The sequence below is a fragment of the Centruroides sculpturatus genome, unplaced genomic scaffold (assembly GCF_000671375.1).
Source record: "Centruroides sculpturatus isolate CEXI.00-Female unplaced genomic scaffold, Cexi_2.0 scaffold773, whole genome shotgun sequence".
NCBI classification, from domain to species: Eukaryota; Metazoa; Arthropoda; class Arachnida; order Scorpiones; family Buthidae; genus Centruroides; species Centruroides sculpturatus.
In genome coordinates this window covers 102756-110341 of record NW_019384998.1, presented here as the reverse complement: position 1 = coordinate 110341, position 7586 = coordinate 102756, and the positions used below count along the sequence as shown (strand labels likewise).

The window sequence follows — 7586 nt, the reverse complement described above, 5'->3', positions numbered from 1 at the left end:
ATGGCTGCGGAGCACGTGTCGGGCTATCAACAGCGAAATAAGAAAGATATTGTATTTCGAGAGACGATGACATCTGTCTATTATTATAATAATACCTAACGATAAAATAAATCATTTAGAAAAGTTTTTCTTGTTTAACTGCTTTCCCTATGACTTTTTCTGATTAAAAAAAGCCAATTTTTATGTTTATAAAATATTTTGAATGAAAAATATTAAAATATGTACAAAATAAATCATTTTGAACACTCTTTTTTATTATTTATTAAAAAAATATAGTTCTGGCATAAACAATGTTAAATTTTAACTGACTTAATTTTGCGAACGCATCTTTTTTATTTATATGGATATCTTAAGGTCAGTTTTTGCGCTAATGTTGCTAATGCACCATTTCAGAGAAAAAAAAGTTGTTAAGGAAAAATTTTCTGTTAGCGAACCCTTTGTTAAATATTTCGAATATCACCACTGGTTATGATACCTTGTTTACAATTCACTAAAATGTAATTGGGGTTCCATAATACCACCTTCTCCTCTATATGTTAATTTTCAATTTGTCTGGAACGATGGTTTTGGTAGAGAGACTATAACTTTAATTTGTTTGCAGGCAACGAACGTATAGACGATGAAATTTACCCACGACGCTTTTATTTCAATCTCGCTAATACATTGTTTGGAAGAATAATGGAGTCTTAAAGTCACGTGATCACAAACTGCCACTAAGCAACTTGCATGTGCCATATTGGAATCCCGGATATACCTGTTGCGCATGTGTGTTTTGCCCGGCGCCATATTTGTGACGTTTCCGTTTTAACGTTTTAAACTTTAAATGAGCGAAGCGTAAACTTTGAGTGGTTCACCTAATGAAGAAATAAAACAAATTCGACAATTACAAAAAACAAAAAAAACCACGCCACTTAGAAGTGATGCTATGCAATATAACGGTCATAAAACGTACATTTTTAGCCAGTACAACGATACAATGACCAAGTGATATATGTACTGTACTTAAATTTCTCTTGCTAGGAAAGGTCTGTTCTGAAGAACTCTTTGCCAAAATTTTTGGATCAACCCAGCTACTTGCTACATAATTGAGCTTTAAGTGATTTGTATGCTCTTGTGTAGTTAAGAGTTAAAAATTGGATTATTAAAACAAAATGTCGCCATATTCTTATCTTCGGCCACGAACTACAATTCTCTACAAACGAATTCGAGTCATCTTCACACAGATAAATTCCACTATACATTAAAATTTTACTTCTGTACCAGTGGGCGTCTTGAGTAGCATGAGTTGTTAAATAACCTATTTTAAAAAATCCAGCAACGAGTTGCGCAACTTTCCCGGCTGTTATGAGATCTTAATTAAAAAATAAATTTTATATTATTAAACATAAATAAATTTGCGTGTGGCACCATTATTTATGAGATTTTCTTATAAAAAAACTTTTTATATTTTTAGTTATTATAAAATGATAAAAAGCTTGATTTTGAGGGTAGGTATTAATTAGATAAAAAATTGTAAATGCTAACAAGGAGTAAAATCTTCATTAAGTCCGACCGTACTTGAAATGTGATCCACCATCCTCTCGACGTTTAACTACCGAAATTTAATGGCATCAATTCTCCTAATATACAAACTTCTTTGCAAAATTTCGGAAAATTTCGACAAAAAGCATAGGAGTTATTATGCTTCAAATTGGGGAACAAAATCGTGCCCTCCAACACATATACTAATATCCATACACACAAGAAACCCCTGAAGGTTTTTGCATGTTTAGAAATTTCAAGCTCCCGAGTCCAAAAATGTAGGCCTAAGAATTTTGGGGGTCATTTTTTTTACCAAATTTTTACGTATAACAAATCTTTGAAAAGAGTGTTAAGCAACATAGACTTTCCTAAACCCGAATTTCCAACGATGAGAATGTTACGTTCGTATCCTATCTTCAGTGTTTAGTCTTGGAGAGTATATATTCCACATAACTCCAAATTTCTGTTTTTAAAAAGAAATCAATACATTCCCCAGGTGAGGCTCGAACTCACAACCCCGTCATAACTCACAAGTACTGCTTATAAGTACCGTGCGCTAGCCAATTGCGCCACTGGGGAACACACCTTCCCAATCACGTTAACAGTTACCAACATTTTCGTTTGCGAACGCGAAACGATTCCGAACGACGCTCGCGATAAGCCAATTCGTAATTAACCTTTCACGTAGTGTGTGTTTTGTGCGTTTTGCTTTCTTCAAAGATCAGACTCAACAAAGCAAAAACGGCGCACCGAGAATCGAACAATCGTCACGAAATTAAAATTAAAAATAGCGAATTTTGGAAACAAGTGGGCGAAGTACCTAGGATGGAATTATTTATCCGACTAAATTCGCAATTGTCGAATTTACGGCAAAGAGAACATTTGTTTAATGACTTATTTCTGTTACACAAACTGCAAACGCAGTGATGCCTCGTCTGCAGGTTCACATAGTAAAAATAAGTTTGCCTTTCACTTGTGGCTACCCGAACGAAAAAAATGGCCTCCTATTCTCTGAAAATTTCGCCGAACACACGTGGAGGATTCCTGGCTCAAAGTTACACGCTTAAAACGAAGTTGTACATGCATTTTGCATTCTATAACATTGTATATGTTTACTCGTACAATGTGGATAATAAAAGTGGTGTGAACACTTTGTAAGAAGTTAAAAAGAAAATCGAATTTATTATTACTCGTGAAGAAATCGTTTAGTCGTAAAGAAAATGGCAATGAACTTTATGTCATTACGACTATTTTTCATACGAAAGCCCGGAGTTTCGTGCACCGGACGCAATTGTTAGAGAAATATAATCCCGGCTTCGTCTCCATTCATAAGAATGATTATTAAGTTTAAATTTAATTTTGAAAAGCGATGAGCTTGAAAGTTTGACTTGTGTCGAATCGTGAGTTGCGGCTTAACGACGCAACCGGTAAATCCAACAGGGTGAAATGCTTCTGGGTCAGAACGGACGTAATCAAGAGGTGCGTTATTGATCAGATTTCACCATTAGTTGAGCAGGTGCTTGTGGTGTAGTGGTTATCACATCCGCCTAACACGCGGAAGGTCCCAGGTTCGATCCTTGGCAGGCACAAGCTAAATTTCTATACATTTTTGGGAAGTTCACTCATTGTACTGTATAATGAGTGAAAATAACTGCATATGCATTAACTACGTAAACTTAATTTTTAAGTTTTCCATTTTGCTGTATAACTCTCATAGGCAATCCAGTCTAAAGCAATAAGCATTAGTGATTATTGAAATAACTCATTTATTTAAAAATTTACTTTCACAATTTAATCAGTTGACTGTATGTATCATTTCCTAAGCTAATTATATTGGGATAATCTAATTTTCTATGTACTGCATAATATTTACTCGGATGTCAAGCTACGTTGATTTGCTGTTTGAATATATAGTTTAAACGAACTACTTTTCTCGACAATTTAGTTCGATGAGTAATGCTATGCTCTCAGCTAATTTGTGACTAATAGTCAATCACCATGCACTGCTGTACTTTAGTGATGAACATAATTTGATTACGTACGACACATTTCATAATTTCACTACACAGTCGCAACCCGTAAGTTTAGAAAGCGAAATCACTGGAGTGTTTGATCAAATAACTAACGGTTGGTGGCTTATCTCCTTATTTTACCATTACAGGCGTGATCACCTGACAGTCACCATTCTGATAAAAAAGCAAAGATGCTGTTATTCATAAATGTTAACCAAATATCGTAGAAATCTATTGTTTAGAATTTCGAAGATCTGTGAGGTTTGAATTTGTTTAATTTCGTACAATAGTTGAGAATCTGGGAACGGGCCTTCGTCTAACGTGGAACCTGGAGGCTCAAATCCAAGGCCTGTTGATACGGTTCGTGATTGATATGATTTTGGCGCTAGATTAGTAGCTATCAAGCACTACACATATCACAAATTACACGTTTCAACTTCCGCATAACAAGGCCTCGCCCTGGAGGTGCCGCCAACTTGATCACCGCAAATCTCGGTGCCTGGTAAGTATGTATCATGTAATTCATCAGTCAGCAATATTTCACCAAATGAAGATTCTATTGTATCTTCAGTTTTACTACAACACATCCTTACAAACACCTCTTACGATAACTCACTAAACCATTGTCTAATTTGTTCGTTGCATCCATTCGTTTACATATTACGCGTCATCGCTGTAAATAACGCCGTTACATAACACAAACACCTTTTCACAAAGCGAAACGCTTCCCAAAATCCAACCCCTGAGGTCCTTCTAGGTTACTGGGAAGCGGAGACGTCACTCGATGATCTCGAGTGACGGCTAAAGGGGCTCTGATATACTAGATATATGCACTATAGTTCTCTTAATAGAACTGATTCATAATCACAAATGTCTATGGAAGAAAGTCCGTAGACATTTGTGATTATGGAAATTCGTTTTCGGAATTGTTTCAAAATAAAGTTTGTCTTTAAAACTGGAATAATTATTTATTTTATAGTTTATGTGATTTTATTATTTTTACTGTCTGTTTGTCTATTCGTACTGTCTTCCTTTTATTAGCTATGAAAAGGGAATAAATATACTTATGATAAAAACAATAAGAAACCAGGGAAGTGACGTTCAAAGATGATTGTTTACTGTTACATATAACAATTCAATATGATATTGGGTGTTAGTTTTAACTAATTTAATAAAATTAAAATTTATTTAATTGTTTAATATGTTGAGTTATTCATAAATGTAAAAAGTTTTAAATTCATTTTTAATAGAATAATTTCGAAAATGAATTTCAAAGAAGAGAAAATGTACACTTTTATTAATTAATAGAAAATAAATAGACGAATGCACAAACCAATGTAATTTTATGTAAGAATTGTGTTGATTCGGGGGAGGGGAAGTTTATTCAGACGTGAACCAACAATTACCAGTGTCCTCAAGTTGCTTCGCCCACAAAAGTTGTTATTGGCGATTAACTGTTTAGCGTAACAACTAAATTTCGCAGTGCTTTGCTTCCTAAGCATTTACAAGTTATGCGAGATATCCTCATCTTTAGTCATTGGTGGAATGATCATGAAACTATGTAATAAGATCGAAATTTCAGTTAGGTTTATTAAATAATTAAAAAATACACTAACAATGAGTTGTGTAACTTTTCCGGCGAAAAACACTAAGATATAATAGCACAAAATTAAAATTGTTTGTGGTGTCATCTATTATGAAATTTTGTTTAAAAATAACTTTTACATTATTAATTATTATAAAGTGGCAAAAAGCCTAATTTTCGGGGTAAAAATGTGTTTTATTTTAAAAAATTGTAAATGACGATTTTATAAAGTAAGGCCAAGGTCCTTAAATTGATTTGAAGGATTCGTTAAAAGAAGAACTTATTAGCATCAATTCCGATCAATTATTATTATTCTAATTCATATAAATTAAACTTAATTTGAAATTCAATTTAATGTTTTAGTAATTTTTCTTCTTAATTTTGATTTTAAAAAACGTTTTTGAGCTGTGTTGAAGAATTTTGTAAAATTTTATAATAATATCGAAAAGTTTTAACATTTCAATAATATGAAACTAATCCATTTTAAATAACCTATAATAATTTAATTAGTATATTTAAATACATTATAAAGACTATCATAATACATACGTCTACATGAGCATAAATCTGTTTAAAAAACTTTTTTTATAAAGTATGTTACCGGAATATAAGTATGGAATATTCCCATAAAGATGGGAATCAAATCTTCCCATATATTAGTTTCAACTTTTTAGATTTAAAACTTTTTCTTTGATTAGTTAGTTTTGAAAACTGCAATATCTCAGTTCTAATCATATAGAAGTTTGAGCTTGCATACATATACATTAACAAACATTTCCACATTTGAGTTTATTTATATGAATAAATTAAAATTGCATATAAATGTGATATTGTTTACATTTAACCGTCTTCTTGCTCTTTTTTGTTCTCAGCTCTGATAGATTTTTAAAATTTTACGAATTAAATGCAATTTTATTATTATTAAATTGAAGAAAATACAATACAAAAATTGATTAATTAATTACATTTTCAAAACTATTGAAATGTTTTATTACATGTTAGACGAAACCAGTAAAAAATATTTATTCAAAAATTTTAATTATCGGTAGCGAGACACTAATAAATGAATAAAATGTTATTATGCAAGGCGTTTAATGTAACAATGGATAGAGCAAATGTTTTAATATAAGTGTGGAGAGACGACCGGATACGTCAGATACCATTCTAGGGAACCACGATCGAATTTGAGAGCTCGAAAAACCTAGGAATTTTCGAGTGTGTAATGGTTTGGTTAGGTTAATGGGAGATAAATCAACCCAACACCTGGCCGATTTGCCGAAGAAATGCCTCTCGGAAGGACTTCCTATGGTTATTATTCAGGTGTTAGACACGTAAATAAGACCCGAAAAATTCCACATGATCAGCCCGTTTGTCAGATGCGAACCGTGGTTTTATCCATTCGACCACTGATGGATCTTTCGGGGATGGTCGGCTCCGAATATGTCGGGCTCTCAACCAACTGCTCGCTCCCATTGTGAGACTGGCTGAACCTATGATGGGCAATATTAAAAGGCCCTGTTAGCGTCCAAAGGGCGGAAAGAGTCAAAATGAAAACAAAATATTGATTTTTATACTTAAGAAATTCAAAATAATTCTGCACGTGTTTATACTGTATTACATGTATTAGGGGAGATCGGGGCAAGATCGGCATGTTAAGCTTTACTTAAATTTTGTGTAATAAATACTGCTGTAAACTGAAAAAAAAGCTTTGCATATTGTCTATTGGAATGTTACCTTACTATAGAACTGGTTAAAATCAGTTTGGAAATAAAAATAATTAAAATAATTACAACTTTACAAGAAGAGAGAAATTGACGAAGTTGCCCCGGGTATAGGGGCAAGATCGGCAACTTCTCTCTTTTTGTAAAGTTGTAATTATTTTAATTATTTTTATTAAAGTTGCCCCTGGTATAGGGGCAACAGTAATGGGGCAAGATAGGCACGTATATAAAATTATGTTATTAACAATGTATAAGTTGGAATTCACTATTAAAACAAAGAAATACAAATCCAACACCCATTTAATATTATTACAACGAAATGCAAGTTCAAAGACATATATACATGAATAACAAATGCAAACATGTTTTCATTTATCATCTGTTTGATTTTTATCCTTTGCTTCTAATGTGGCTTTATGTTGCCGATCTTACCCCGCTAGTCATGATTTCGAAACATTAAGTACAACCCTGAGAACAGAATGCCAAGCCACGATCTGGCCACGTGAATAAGTTGAAGTTACATCCTTCTAACAGGAAAAGTAACTTTCGTTATCATGGAATTATAACAAAACCTGCCAATTCAATATAAATGGAAAAAAAATATTATATGGAATTGAACGAAAATGAAAATTTGCTTGATAATTCAACTACGCTTGTTGGAGAACAATAAAAACACTACACTCAACAAGCCACCAATAAAACTCAACTGCCTAACCTATAACCAAAGTCTCCTTTTAATTTGTTTTT

At 32.9% G+C, this 7586-nt stretch overlaps 1 non-coding gene across 1 annotated transcript; it reads left to right on the top strand.

The window, feature by feature from the left end:
• The first annotated feature begins 3037 nt into the window (after positions 1-3037).
• On the top strand, positions 3038-3110 carry Trnav-aac. Its single transcript has one exon. It is a non-coding gene; the product is annotated as a tRNA-Val (tRNA).
• The last annotated feature ends 4476 nt before the right edge of the window (positions 3111-7586 follow it).